The sequence below is a fragment of the Mixophyes fleayi genome, chromosome 4 (assembly GCF_038048845.1).
Source record: "Mixophyes fleayi isolate aMixFle1 chromosome 4, aMixFle1.hap1, whole genome shotgun sequence".
In the NCBI taxonomy this organism is placed as follows: Eukaryota; Metazoa; Chordata; class Amphibia; order Anura; family Limnodynastidae; genus Mixophyes; species Mixophyes fleayi.
Window position 1 is genome coordinate 221586758 of NC_134405.1, and position 14582 is coordinate 221601339.

Sequence of the window (14582 nt, forward strand, 5' to 3'; positions counted from 1 at the left end):
CACATAATGTGCAGCTGCCGGCAGCAAGCCCCTGCAATCTCCGCACACTCAGCACACTTTTTGACAGCTTATATAGTTTCTCTCAAATTTCGGGGCCAAAGTAGTGCGTCTTATATATGGGAGTGTCTTATACATGGGGATATATATATATATATATATATATATATATATATACAAATTAACCCGTGCATGATACTCATGCATTCTAGTCAAATCAAGCTACTTAAGGTCTTAAAAAGGTTCTTGTCATGCATTTGGACCTAGCCCCGGCCTCCTCAGGGGATGAGCGTTAGTTCCCGACGCAAGCGGCCTTTTTAATGTGTGTTCATGAGGTAAAATTACCTCACGAAAATGAGTTTGACCCCTCAACTCATAAATTTAGCCTTTACTACCCCTCCCACGGGGGGAAGGGGGGATGATGGAAGTTAACTGACTTGACTATTCTAATTTTTTTGTCAAATAATGTCAGTATACCAAATTTCAGGTCAATTGGATGAGCCCTTTCTGAGAAAATAGTTTTTTACACACACACACACACACACACACACTAACGCACGCCTCTACACATGTGTGTTCATGAGGTAAAATTACCTCACGAAAATGAGTTTGAGCCCTACCAAATTTCAGCCCTTTTTGAAATTTTTTTCCCACACACACTAAGAATTTAGTAGATCAGTGTATAACTCTGCCCAGCAGGTGGCGCTGCAACTTGGTTTTTTTTTCCACACACACACACAGACAGACAGACGCCACTAAGCATTTATATTATATATATATATATATATATATATATATATATATATATTCATTATATGGACACAAGTATTCGGACGCTTGACCATTACACTGACAGAGACTATAAAGATATTGTATTCAAATACATACACTCAGGGACGGATTGGGAACTTAAGGTGGCCCTGGAAAAAATTCTTAAAGTGGCTTCATGTGGGTGGGACCATGTCAACTGGAGGTGGGGCCAACACAAAAGTAGGATGGATTTAGAACTACTGGAATTTTGTCATAGTAACATTTAAGAAAACCTGGTTATTATGACTTAAGACACAGTAGGTCATCTCTAAAGCAATGCAGGGAAAAAGCTGCCAGTCCTGTGCTATAAAAATACATGATCATTTTGGATGATTTACGACTGGTTTATACCTCTGTGCTCAAACTTGTTAGTTGCCTACTAACACATCCTTCCAAAATCCCCTTTATAGAAACATATCTGCCGTTGTTTAAAAAGTTTAACTATTATGGAACATGTTGGCACAAATGTATTTGATCAGTCTGCCAAAGCAGCATATGACGTTCTGAGATGCAAACTACCAGTCATATTTTCTCTCTATGTGTTATATGAACATGTGTACTGTGTGTTTCAAAAAAGTCATTAAAAATAGTCCTTATAATAAATGGCTATCTAGTGTGATCACCACAAAGGTGAAATTTTGCAAGCATCTGCAAGAAAACACTTCTTATGTAACAATTATGTATGAGCCCTAAATGTGCCCAGTGGTTTGAATTAATAACAGTGCAGGTAGGGTTGGCAGACAATGGCATAATTGAAGGGGAGAGCTATTCCAAGGGTTTGCTGGTGATATAAGAAGTGCAAAGGAGGAAGGATTAATGATATTGTCAGTGCAATGGAGGCTGGCCATATGTTCTACAAAGTGATCTGAGAATGGGACCAGTGCAAGGTAGAAGGCAGGCAATAGAATCAATGCAAGAACCACTAAAGTATCACCAGAGCTGAAATAAGGCTCTGGGGGGCCTGGGGCACTTAAGACAGAAGATTATTATTTTAGATACATTTTAGACAAATACACAGGCAAAACTGTATGCACTACTGTTAGTTGCATGCAGCTCTCTCTTCTTGAGAAGTACAGTGTGAAGCAGGACATACCTAATAACTGTCCTTCTATACGGACCAAATTCTGACTAAGCAAGACAGTCATCCAAAGTGGGGACTGCCCCAACAGGTTCAGGACAGTTGGGAGACTCTCCTGCTCTCTCCTACCTGTTCTTGTCACTTTCACCACCTGCTGGTTTCTTTAGATCAGTAGCTGCTTGTCTGGATCCTTGAATGTTGGAAGACCAACATTGATCTCACTCTCTTTTGAGTGTATATGTTATGGTACAGATGTTCTCACAGGTGCACTAAGTTGACATTTAAGGTGAAGTTAACCTCACAATAGTTCAGGGATGTAGTTTAGTTGGCTGTTGATCTCATTTTTTGCTTCATGAGGATGTCTCACCTGTAAAAAGACAGAGGTGTGATAATAGGTTCCTGATATATGATATAGATGTATATATAGCACTTTGGGCCTGATATAGGGATGAACGCAAAATGGGCATAATTGACGTGATAAGAGTTGCACACAAAAATCACAAATACATGGTGAGCTGATTGGATACTTGAGATGACTGCAAATTAACATATAACAGTAAATGTGTATGTATGAGTAAACCATGATGATAATTTATTAGGTAGTGCATTCCTTTCTTTCTTCAAATTTCCTGTGTCCTTTTATCTCTTTCCTGATTCATGTATCCCCTATGTCTTCCCTGTTTTCTATGTTCTCTTATGTCTTTTCAGATTCCTGCTTACCTTTCTGTCTTTCTCAATGTCTGCATCCCTTTCCACTCCTGCTTCCCTTTCTGTCATTCCCATTTCCTGCATTTTCTTCTGTCTTTCCAAATTCCTGTTTTCCATTCCATCTTTCCTGATTTCCGCATCATCTGATGTGTTTCCCGATTTCTGTGTAGCCTTCTGTCTTTTACATTTTTTGCATTGTCTTCAGTCTTTTCTAATTTATATGTCCCCTTTTGTGTATTCTGATTTCTGTATCCCATCCTGTCTTACCTCATTTATGGGTCCCCTTAAGTCTTTCCCGAGTCCTGCTTCCTATTCTGTCTTTCCTGATTCCTGGATTGTCTTCTGTCTTTCCTGGATTCTGTGTCCCTTTCTGTCTTTCAAATTAACTGTGTCCTTCAGTCTCTTTCCCGACCCCTGTGTCCTCTTATGTCTTTCCTGATTTTCTATGTCTTCTTATGTCCTTTCAGATTCCTGCTTCCTCTTCTATGTTTTCCGAAGTCTGCATCCCTTTCTGTTGTGCTCAGTTTGTGCATCCCCTTTTGTCCTTCCCGGTTCCTGCATTCTTTCCTTTCTTTCCCGATCCCTGCTTCCCATTCTGTCTTTACCGATTCTCGCATTGTCTTCTGTCATTCCTAGTTTAATTGTCCCTTTTAGTCTATTCTGATTTCTGTGTCTCCTTCTGTCGTTACTGATTTCTGTGTCCCTTTCTGTCTTTCCCGATTCCTGCTTCCCCTTCTGTCTCTCCTGATACCTGTATTGTCTTCTGTCTCTCCTGGTTTATTTGTCTCTTTTGCCTATTACGATTTCTGTGTCACCTTCGGTCTTTCCAGATTTCTATGTCCCTTGCTGTTTTTCCCGATTCCTCTATACCCTTATGTCTTTCCAGAATTTTGTGTCCCATTCAGTATTTTAAGTTTTCTGTGTCCTGATCCCTGTGAACTCTTGCACCCCCTTCTGTCTTTCTGATGTTTCTTCTGTCCTTCTACATTCCTAGGTGGCCTTTCTGTCTTTCCTAATTGCTGTATCCCCTTCCATCCATCCAGCTTTCTGAATCCTTCTTCTTTCCAGAAATCTTTTTTCTTTTCCTTCCATCCTTCTTTCTCGATTCCTGCTGCCCCTTCTATTTTTCCCAATGCCTGTATCCCTTTCTGTCTTACTCGATTCCTGCAACCGCTTCTGTCCTTCTAGATTCCCGAATGGCCCTTCAGTCTTTCCTGATTCCTGTATCCCCTACTGTTCTTCCAGATTCCAGAATTATCTTACTACTTTTTCCCGGTTCCTGATTCACCTACTGTCTTTCTAGATACCTGGAACTTCATCTGTCTTTCCAGATATATTTGACCCCTTTTTCTATTCTACTTTCTGCTTTCCTTTCTTTCTTTTAAAATTCCCAGCTAACATTCTGCCTTTCAAGAGTCCTGCATTGCCTTCCTGTCTTTCCTGAATTATTTTTCCCTTTCTGTCTTTCCCGATTATTTGTCTTTTCAGATTTCAGTGTCCCCTTCTGTCTTTCCCGATTACTGCATCCCATTATGTCCTTCCTGAATTTTGTGTCCCATTCTGTCTTTCAAGTTTTCTGTTTCCCCTTGTGTTTGTCCAGATTTCGGTGAACTCTTGCACACCTTTCTGTCTTTCGTTATTTCTGTTTTTTTCTTGTCTCCTTCCACATTCCTATATGGTCTTTCTGTCTTTCCTGATTGCTGCATTCTCTTCCATCCTTCCAGATTTCTAAATTTATTCTCTCTTTCCAAACTCCTGCTTTCCCTTTTATATTTGAAAATGCCTGTATCCTTTTCTGTCTTACTCAATTCCTGCAACCCCGTCTGTCCTTCTAGATTCCTGCATGTCCCCTCAGTCTTTCCTTATTCCTGTGTCCCCTACTGTTCTTCCAGATTCCTGAATTCTCTTCCTACTTTTTCCCAGCTCCTGCTTAACTTACTGTCATTCTCGATTCCTGCATCCCCTACTGTCTTTCTAGATACCTGGAACTTTGTCTGTCTTTTCTGGTTTTTTGACCCCTTTTATTTTCTTATTTCTGCTTCCCTTTCTTTCTTTCTCAATTCCTGTCTTACCTTCTGCCTTTCCTCAGTCCTGCATTGCCTTTATGTCTTTCATGATTTATTTTTGTCTTTTGTCTTTTTCGATTTCTGTGTCCCTTGTGTCTTCCGGATACCTGCAACCCCTTCTGTCATTCCAGATTCCTGAATGGCCCTTCAGTCTTTCCTGATTCCTGTGTCCCCTTCTGTTCCCCCAAATTCCTGAATTATCTTCCTACTTTTTCCCGGTTCCTGCTTTCGCTACTGTCATTCTTGATTCCTGCTTCCCCTACTGTCATTCTCGATTCCTGCATCCTATACTGTCTTTCCAAATGCCTGGAACTTCATCTCTCTATCCTGATTTAATTGACCTTTTTTTTTATTCTTATTACTGCTCCCTCTTCTATCTTTCTTGATATCTAGCTATAGCAACTTATAAATATTGAGAATATATATATATTTATTTATATATATATATATATATATATATATATATATATATATATATATATATCCATGTACAGTATACCAGGAAGCTATTATCACACCTCTGCAGGTCTAGAAACAGAGTCTAGTCTGAAAGTTACCAGTAGTTAATATTCATATTAATTACCTGCTCCTGTGTTTGATCATCTGCTCCAAGCGTCGTTCCTCTCCTGCCGTCAGAGGCAGAAGACCGAACTTGTACCACGGAAATATCTATGACATGGGATACAGTTCACATGTGTCTCTGCGGGTGGAGATTGCGGTGCCGGTGATCTCACTCTCTTTTGATTGTATGTGTTATGGTACAGATGTTCTAACAGTTGTCCTGAGTTGACATTTAGGGTGAAGGTAACCTCACAATAGTTCAGAGATGTAGTTTAGTTGGCTGTTGATCTCGTTTTTTGCTTCATGAGGATTTCTCACCTGGAAAAAGACAGAGGTGTGATAATAGGTTCCTGATATATGATATAGATGTATATATATCACTTTGGGCCTGATATAGGGATGAACGCAAAATGGGCATAACTGACGTGATAAAAGTTGCATAGAAAATGACAAATATACTCCTACATGGTGAGCTAATTGGATACTTGAGATGAATGCCAATTAACATATAACAGTAAATGAGTATATATGAATAAAGCATGATGATAATCTATTAGGTACTGCGTTCCTTTCTTTATTTCAAATTTACTGTGTCCTTTTATCTCTTTCTTGAATCATGTGTCCACGTATATCTTTCCTGTTTTCTATGTTCTCTTATGTCTTTTCAGATTCCTGCTTACACTTCTGTCCTTCTCAATGTCTGCATCCCTTTCCACTCCTGCTTCACTTTCTGTCATTCCCAATTCCTGTATTTTCTTCCGTCTTTCCAAAATCCTGTTTTCCATTCCATCTTTCCTGATTTCCGCATCAGCTGATGTATTTCCCGATTTCTGTGTAGCTTTCTGTCTTTTACATTTTTTGCATTGTCTTCAGTCTTTTCTAATTTATTTGTCCACGTTTGTGTATTCTGTTTTCTGTGTCCCATCCTGTCTTACCTGATTTCTGTGTCCCCTTAAGTCTTTCCCGAGTCCTGCTTCCCATTCTGTCTTTACCGATTCTCACATTGTCCTCTGTCATTCCTCATTTAATTGTCCCCTTTATTCTATTCTGATTTCTGTTTACCCTTCTGTCTTTCCCGATTCCTGCTTCCCCTTCTGTCTCTCCTGATACCTGTATTGTCTTCTGTCTCTCCTGGTTTATTTGTCCCTTTTGCCTAATAAGATTTCTGTGTCCCCTTCTGTCTTTCTAGATTTCTATGTCCCTTGCTGTTTTTCCCAATTCCTGCATCCCCTTATGTCATTCCTGAATATTGAGTCCCATTCAGTCTTTCAAGTTTTCTGTGTCCTCGTGTGTTTTTTCTGATTCCTGTGAACTCTTGCACCCCCTTTTGTCTTTTTTTATTTCTGCCTTTTCTTCTGTCCGTCTACATTCCTAGGTGGCCTTTCTGTCTTTCCTAATTGCTGTATTCCCTTCCATCCTTCCAGCTTTCTGAACCCTACTTCTTTTCAGAATCCTTCTTCTTTTCCTTCTATCCTTCTTTCCCGATTCCTGCTTCCCCTTCTAATTTTCCCAATGCCTGTATCCCTTTCTATATTACTCTATTCCTGCAACACCTTCTGTCCTTCCAGATTCCTGCATGACCCTTCAGTCTTTCTTGATTATGTTTTTCAAGATTCCTGAATTCTCTTCCTACTTTTTCTTAGGTCCTGCTTCACCTACTGTCTTTCCAGATACCTGGAACTTCGTCTGTCTTTTCTGATTTATTTGACCCCTCTTTCTTTTTTTATTTCTGCTTCCCTTTCTTTCATTCCCAATTCCTGCCTTAACTTCTGCCTTTCTGTCTTCCATGATTTATTTTTCCCTTTTGTCTTTTTCGATTTCTGTGTCCCCTTGTGTCTTTTCTGATTCCTGCAACCCCTTTTGTTCTTCTAGATTCCTGCATGGCCCATCAGTCTTTCCTGATTCCTGTGTCCCCTTCTTTTCATCCAAATTCCTGCGTCCCCTTCTTTTCTTCCAGATTCCTGAATTCTCTACATTTTCCTTCCCGGTTCCGGCATCCCCTAATGTCAATCTCGATTCCTGCATTCCCTACTGTCTTTCCAGATACCTGGAGCTTAATCTGTCTTTCCTGATTTATTTGACCCCTTTTTCTATTCTGTTTTCTGCTTCCATTTCTTTCTTTTAAAATTCCCAGCTAACCTTCTGCCTTTCAAGAGTCGTACATTGCCTTCCTTTCTTTCCTGAAATATTTTTCCCTTTCTGTCTTTCCCGATTATTTGTCTTTTCAGATTTTTGCATCCCCTTCTGTGTTTTTCTGATTTCATTGTCCCCCTTCTGTCTTTCCCGATTACTGCATCCCCCTATGTCTTTCCTGAATTTTGAGTCCCATTCAGTCTTTCAAGTTTCGTGTGTTCCCTTGTGTTTTTTCTGATTCCTGTAAACTCTTGCACCACCTTCTGTCTTTCTTTATTTCTGCCCTTTTCTTCTGTCCTTCTACATTCCTAGGTAGCCTTTCTGTCTTTCCTAATTGCTGTATTCCCTTCCATCCTTCCAGCTTTCTGAACCCTACTTCTTTTCAGAATCCTTCTTCTTTTCCTTCCACCCTTCTTTCCCGATTCCTGCTTCCCCTTCTAATTTTCCCAATGCCTGTATCCCTTTCTGTATTACTCTATTCCTGCAACACCTTCTGTCCTTCCAGATTCCTGTATGATCCTTCAGTCTTTCTTGATTCATGTGTCCCCTTCTGTTCTTCCAGATTCCTGAATTCTCTTCCTACTTTTCCCCAGGTCCTGCTTCACCTACTGTCATTCCAGATACCTGGAACTTCGTCTATCTTTTCTGATTTATTTGACCCCTTTTTCTTTTTTTATTTCTGCTTCCATTTCTTTCATTCCCAATTCCTGCCTTAACTTCTGCCTTTCTGTCTTTCATGATTTATTTTTCCCTTTTGTCTTTTACGATTTCTGTGTCCCCTTGTGTCTTTCCCGATTCCTGCAACCCCTTCTGTTCTTCCAGATTCCTGAATTCTCTTCCTACTTTTCCCCAGGTCCTGCTTCACCTACTGTCATTCCAGATACCTGGAACTTCGTCTATCTTTTCTGATTTATTTGACCCCTTTTTCTTTTTTTATTTCTGCTTCCATTTCTTTCATTCCCAATTCCTGCCTTAACTTCTGCCTTTCTGTCTTTCATGATTTATTTTTCCCTTTTGTCTTTTTCGATTTCTGTGTACCCTTGTGTCTTTCCCGATTCCTGCAACCCTTTTTGTTCTTCTAGATTCCTGCATGGCCCTTCAGTATTTCCTGATTCCTGTGTCCCCTTCTGTTCTTCCAAATTCATGAATTCTCTTCCTACTTTTTCCCGGTTCCTGCTTTCCTTACTGTCATTCTCGATTCCTGCTTCCCCTACTGTCATTCTCGATTCCTGCTTCCTATACTGTCTTTCCAGATTCCTGGAACTTCATCTGTCTATCCTGATTTACTTGATCTTTTTTTTTTAATTCTTATTACTGCTCCCCCTTCTATCTTTCCTGATATCTAGCCATAGCAAATATAAATTTTGAGTATATATATATATATACATGCATATACAGTATACCAGGAAGCTATTACCACACCTCTGCAGGTCTAGAAACAGAGTTTAGCCTGAAAGTTACCAGTAATTAATATTCATATTAATTACCTGCTCCTGTGGTTGATCATCTGCTCCAAGCTTCGCTCCTCTCCTGCTGTCAGAGGCAGATGACCGAACTTGTACCATGGAAATATCTATGAAATGGGATCCAGTTAACATGTGTTTCTGCGGGTGGAGATTGCGGTGCAGGTAAACTCACTCTCTTTTGATTGTATGTGTTATGGTACAGATGTTCTCACAGTTGTCCTGAGTTGACATTTAGGGTGATGGTAACCTCACAATAGTTCAGAGATAAGGTTTAGTTGGCTGTTGATCTCGTTTTTTGCTTCATGAGGATTTCTCACCTGGAAAAAGACAGAGGTGTGATAATAGGTTCCTGATATATGATATAGATGTATATATATCACTTTGGGCCTGATATAGGGATGAACGCAAAATGGGCATAACTGACGTGATAAAAGTTGCATAGAAAATGACAAATATACTCCTACATGGTGAGCTAATTGGATACTTGAGATGAATGCCAATTAACATATAACAGTAAATAAGTATGTATGAGTAAAGCATGATGATAATCTATTAGGTACTGCGTCCCTTTCTTTATTTCAAATTTACTGTGTCCTTTTATCTCTTTCCTGATTCATGTGTACCCTTATGTCTTTCCTGTTTTCTATGTTCTCTTATGTCTTTTCAGATTCCTGCTTACCCTTCTGTCTTTCTCAATGTCTGCATCCCTTTCCACTCCTGCTTCACTTTCTGTCATTCCCAATTCCTGCATTTTCTTCTGTCTTTCCAAAATCCTGTTTTCCATTCCATCTTTCCTGATTTCCGCATCAGCTGATGTATTTCCAGATTTCTGTATAGCCTTCTGTCTTTTACATTTTTTGCATTGTCTTCAGTCTTTTCTAATTTATTTGTCCACGTTTGTGTATTCTGTTTTCTGTGTCCCATCCTGTCTTACCTGACTTCTGTGTCCCCTTAAGTTTTTCCCGAGTCCTGCTTCCTATTCTGTCTTTCCTGATTCCTGCATTGTCTTGTGTCTATCCTGAATTCTGTGTCCCTTTCTGTTTTTCAAATTTACTGTGTCCTTCAGTCTCTTTCCCAACCCCTCTGTCGTCTTATGTCTTTCCTGATTTCTATGTCCTCTTATGTCTTTTCAGATTCCTGCTTCCTCTTCTATCTTTTTCAAAGTCTGCATCCCTTTCTGTTGTGCTCAGTTCGTGCATCCCCTCTTGTCCTTCCCGGTTCCTGCATTCTTTCCTTTCTTTCCTGATCCCTGCTTCCATTCTGTCTTTACCGATTCTCACATTGTCCTCTGTCATTCCTCATTTAATTGTCCCCTTTATTCTATTCTGATTTCTGTGTCTCCTTCTGTCGTTCCTAATTTCTGTGTACCCTTCTGTCTTTCCCGATTCCTGCTTCCCCTTCTGTCTCTCCTGATACCTGTATTGTCTTCTGTCTCTCCTGGTTTATTTGTCCCTTTTGCCTAATAAGATTTCTGTGTCCCCTTCTGTCTTTCTAGATTTCTATGTCCCTTGCTGTTTTTCCCAATTCCTGCATCCCCTTATGTCATTTCTGAATATTGAGTCCCATTCAGTCTTTCAAGTTTTATGTGTCCCCGTGTGTTTTTTCTGATTTCTGTGAACTCTTGCACCCCTTTTGTCTTTTTTTATTTCTGCCTTTTCTTTTGTCCTTCTACATTCCTAGGTGGGCTTTCTGTCTTTCCTAATTGCTGTATCCCATTCCATCATTCCAGCTTTCTGAACCCTTCTTCTTTCCAGAATCCTTCTTCTTTTCCTTCCATCCTTCTTTCCCGATTCCTGCTTCCCCTTCTTATTTTCCCAATTCCTGTATCCCTTTCTGTATTACTCTATTCCTGCAACCCCTTCTGTCCTTCCAGATTCCTGCATGACCCTTCAGTCTTTCTTGATTCTGTTCTTCCAGATTCCTGAATTCTCTTCCTACTTTTTCCTAGGTCCTACTTCACCTACTGTCATTCCAGATACCTGGAACTTCGTCTGTCTTTTCTGATTTATTTGACCCATTTTTCTTTTTTTATTTCTGCTTCCCTTTCTTTCATTCCCAATTCCTCCTTTAACTTCTGCCTTTCTGTCTTTCATGATTTATTTTTCCCTTTTGTCTTTTTTGATTTCTGTGTCCCCTGGTGTCTTTTCTGATTCCTGCAACCCCTTTTGTTCTTCTAGATTCCTGCATGGCCCTTCAGTCTTTCCTGATTCCTGTGTCCCCTTCTTTTCTTCCAAATTCCTGCGTCACCTTCTTTTCTTCCAGATTCCTTAATTCTCTACATTTTCCTTCCCGGTTCCTGCATCCCCTAATGTCAATCTCGATTCCTGCATTCCCTACTGTCTTTCCAGATACCTGGAGCTTAATCTGTCTTTCGTGATTTATTTGACCCCCTTTTTCTATTCTGTTTTCTGCTTCCCTTTCTTTCTTTTAAAATTCCCAGCTAACCTTCTGCCTTTCAAGAGTCGTGCATTGCCTTCCTTTCTTTCCTGAAATATTTTTCCCTTTCTGTCTCTCCCGATTATTTGTCTTTTCAGATTTTTGTGTCCCCTTCTGTGTTTTTCTGATTTCATTGTCCCCCTTCTGTCTTTACTGATTACTGCATCCCCTTATGTCTTTCCTGAATTTTGAGTCCCATTCAGTCTTTCAAGCTTCCTGTGTTCCCTTGTGTTTTTTCTGATTCCTGTGAACTCTTGTACCCCCTTCTGTCCTTCTTTATTTCTGCCTTTTCTTCTGTCCTTCTACATTACTAGGTAGCCTTTCTGTCTTTCCTAATTGCTGTATTCCCTTCCATCCTTCCAGCTTTCTGAACCCTACTTCTTTCCAGAATCCTTCTTCTTTTCCTTCCATCCTTCTTTTCCGATTCCTGCTTCCCCTTCTAATTTTCCCAATGCCTGTATCCCTTTCTGTATTACTCTATTCCTGCAACACCTTCTGTCCTTCCAGATTCCTGCATGACCCTTCAGTCTTTCTTGATTATGTTTTTCAAGATTCCTGAATTCTCTTCCTACTTTTTCTTAGGTCCTGCTTCACCTACTGTCTTTCCAGATACCTGGAACTTCGTCTGTCTTTTCTGATTTATTTGACCCCTCTTTCTTTTTTTATTTCTGCTTCCCTTTCTTTCATTCCCAATTCCTGCCTTAACTTCTGCCTTTCTGTCTTCCATGATTTATTTTTCCCTTTTGTCTTTTTCGATTTCTGTGTCCCCTTGTGTCTTTTCTGATTCCTGCAACCCCTTTTGTTCTTCTAGATTCCTGCATGGCCCATCAGTCTTTCCTGATTCCTGTGTCCCCTTCTTTTCATCCAAATTCCTGCGTCCCCTTCTTTTCTTCCAGATTCCTGAATTCTCTACATTTTCCTTCCCGGTTCCGGCATCCCCTAATGTCAATCTCGATTCCTGCATTCCCTACTGTCTTTCCAGATACCTGGAGCTTAATCTGTCTTTCCTGATTTATTTGACCCCTTTTTCTATTCTGTTTTCTGCTTCCATTTCTTTCTTTTAAAATTCCCAGCTAACCTTCTGCCTTTCAAGAGTCGTACATTGCCTTCCTTTCTTTCCTGATATATTTTTCCCTTTCTGTCTTTCCCGATTATTTGTCTTTTCAGATTTTTGCATCCCCTTCTGTGTTTTTCTGATTTCATTGTCCCCCTTCTGTCTTTCCCGATTACTGCATCCCCCTATGTCTTTCCTGAATTTTGAGTCCCATTCAGTCTTTCAAGTTTCGTGTGTTCCCTTGTGTTTTTTCTGATTCCTGTAAACTCTTGCACCACCTTCTGTCTTTCTTTATTTCTGCCCTTTTCTTCTGTCCTTCTACATTCCTAGGTAGCCTTTCTGTCTTTCCTAATTGCTGTATTCCCTTCCATCCTTCCAGCTTTCTGAACCCTACTTCTTTTCAGAATCCTTCTTCTTTTCCTTCCACCCTTCTTTCCCGATTCCTGCTTCCCCTTCTAATTTTCCCAATGCCTGTATCCCTTTCTGTATTACTCTATTCCTGCAACACCTTCTGTCCTTCCAGATTCCTGTATGACCCTTCAGTCTTTCTTGATTCATGTGTCCCCTTCTGTTCTTCCAGATTCCTGAATTCTCTTCCTACTTTTCCCCAGGTCCTGCTTCACCTACTGTCATTCCAGATACCTGGAACTTCGTCTATCTTTTCTGATTTATTTGACCCCTTTTTCTTTTTTTATTTCTGCTTCCATTTCTTTCATTCCCAATTCCTGCCTTAACTTCTGCCTTTCTGTCTTTCATGATTTATTTTTCCCTTTTGTCTTTTACGATTTCTGTGTCCCCTTGTGTCTTTCCCGATTCCTGCAACCCCTTCTGTTCTTCCAGATTCCTGAATTCTCTTCCTACTTTTCCCCAGGTCCTGCTTCACCTACTGTCATTCCAGATACCTGGAACTTCGTCTATCTTTTCTGATTTATTTGACCCCTTTTTCTTTTTTTATTTCTGCTTCCATTTCTTTCATTCCCAATTCCTGCCTTAACTTCTGCCTTTCTGTCTTTCATGATTTATTTTTCCCTTTTGTCTTTTTCGATTTCTGTGTACCCTTGTGTCTTTCCCGATTCCTGCAACCCTTTTTGTTCTTCTAGATTCCTGCATGGCCCTTCAGTATTTCCTGATTCCTGTGTCCCCTTCTGTTCTTCCAAATTCATGAATTCTCTTCCTACTTTTTCCCGGTTCCTGCTTTCCTTACTGTCATTCTCGATTCCTGCTTCCCCTACTGTCATTCTCGATTCCTGCTTCCTATACTGTCTTTCCAGATTCCTGGAACTTCATCTGTCTATCCTGATTTACTTGATCTTTTTTTTTTAATTCTTATTACTGCTCCCCCTTCTATCTTTCCTGATATCTAGCCATAGCAAATATAAATTTTGAGTATATATATATATATACATGCATATACAGTATACCAGGAAGCTATTACCACACCTCTGCAGGTCTAGAAACAGAGTTTAGCCTGAAAGTTACCAGTAATTAATATTCATATTAATTACCTGCTCCTGTGGTTGATCATCTGCTCCAAGCTTCGCTCCTCTCCTGCTGTCAGAGGCAGATGACCGAACTTGTACCATGGAAATATCTATGAAATGGGATCCAGTTAACATGTGTTTCTGCGGGTGGAGATTGCGGTGCAGGTAAACTCACTCTCTTTTGATTGTATGTGTTATGGTACAGATGTTCTCACAGTTGTCCTGAGTTGACATTTAGGGTGATGGTAACCTCACAATAGTTCAGAGATAAGGTTTAGTTGGCTGTTGATCTCGTTTTTTGCTTCATGAGGATTTCTCACCTGGAAAAAGACAGAGGTGTGATAATAGGTTCCTGATATATGATATAGATGTATATATATCACTTTGGGCCTGATATAGGGATGAACGCAAAATGGGCATAACTGACGTGATAAAAGTTGCATAGAAAATGACAAATATACTCCTACATGGTGAGCTAATTGGATACTTGAGATGAATGCCAATTAACATATAACAGTAAATAAGTATGTATGAGTAAAGCATGATGATAATCTATTAGGTACTGCGTCCCTTTCTTTATTTCAAATTTACTGTGTCCTTTTATCTCTTTCCTGATTCATGTGTACCCTTATGTCTTTCCTGTTTTCTATGTTCTCTTATGTCTTTTCAGATTCCTGCTTACCCTTCTGTCTTTCTCAATGTCTGCATCCCTTTCCACTCCTGCTTCACTTTCTGTCATTCCCAATTCCTGCATTTTCTTCTGTCTTTCCAAAATCCTGTTTTCCATTCCAT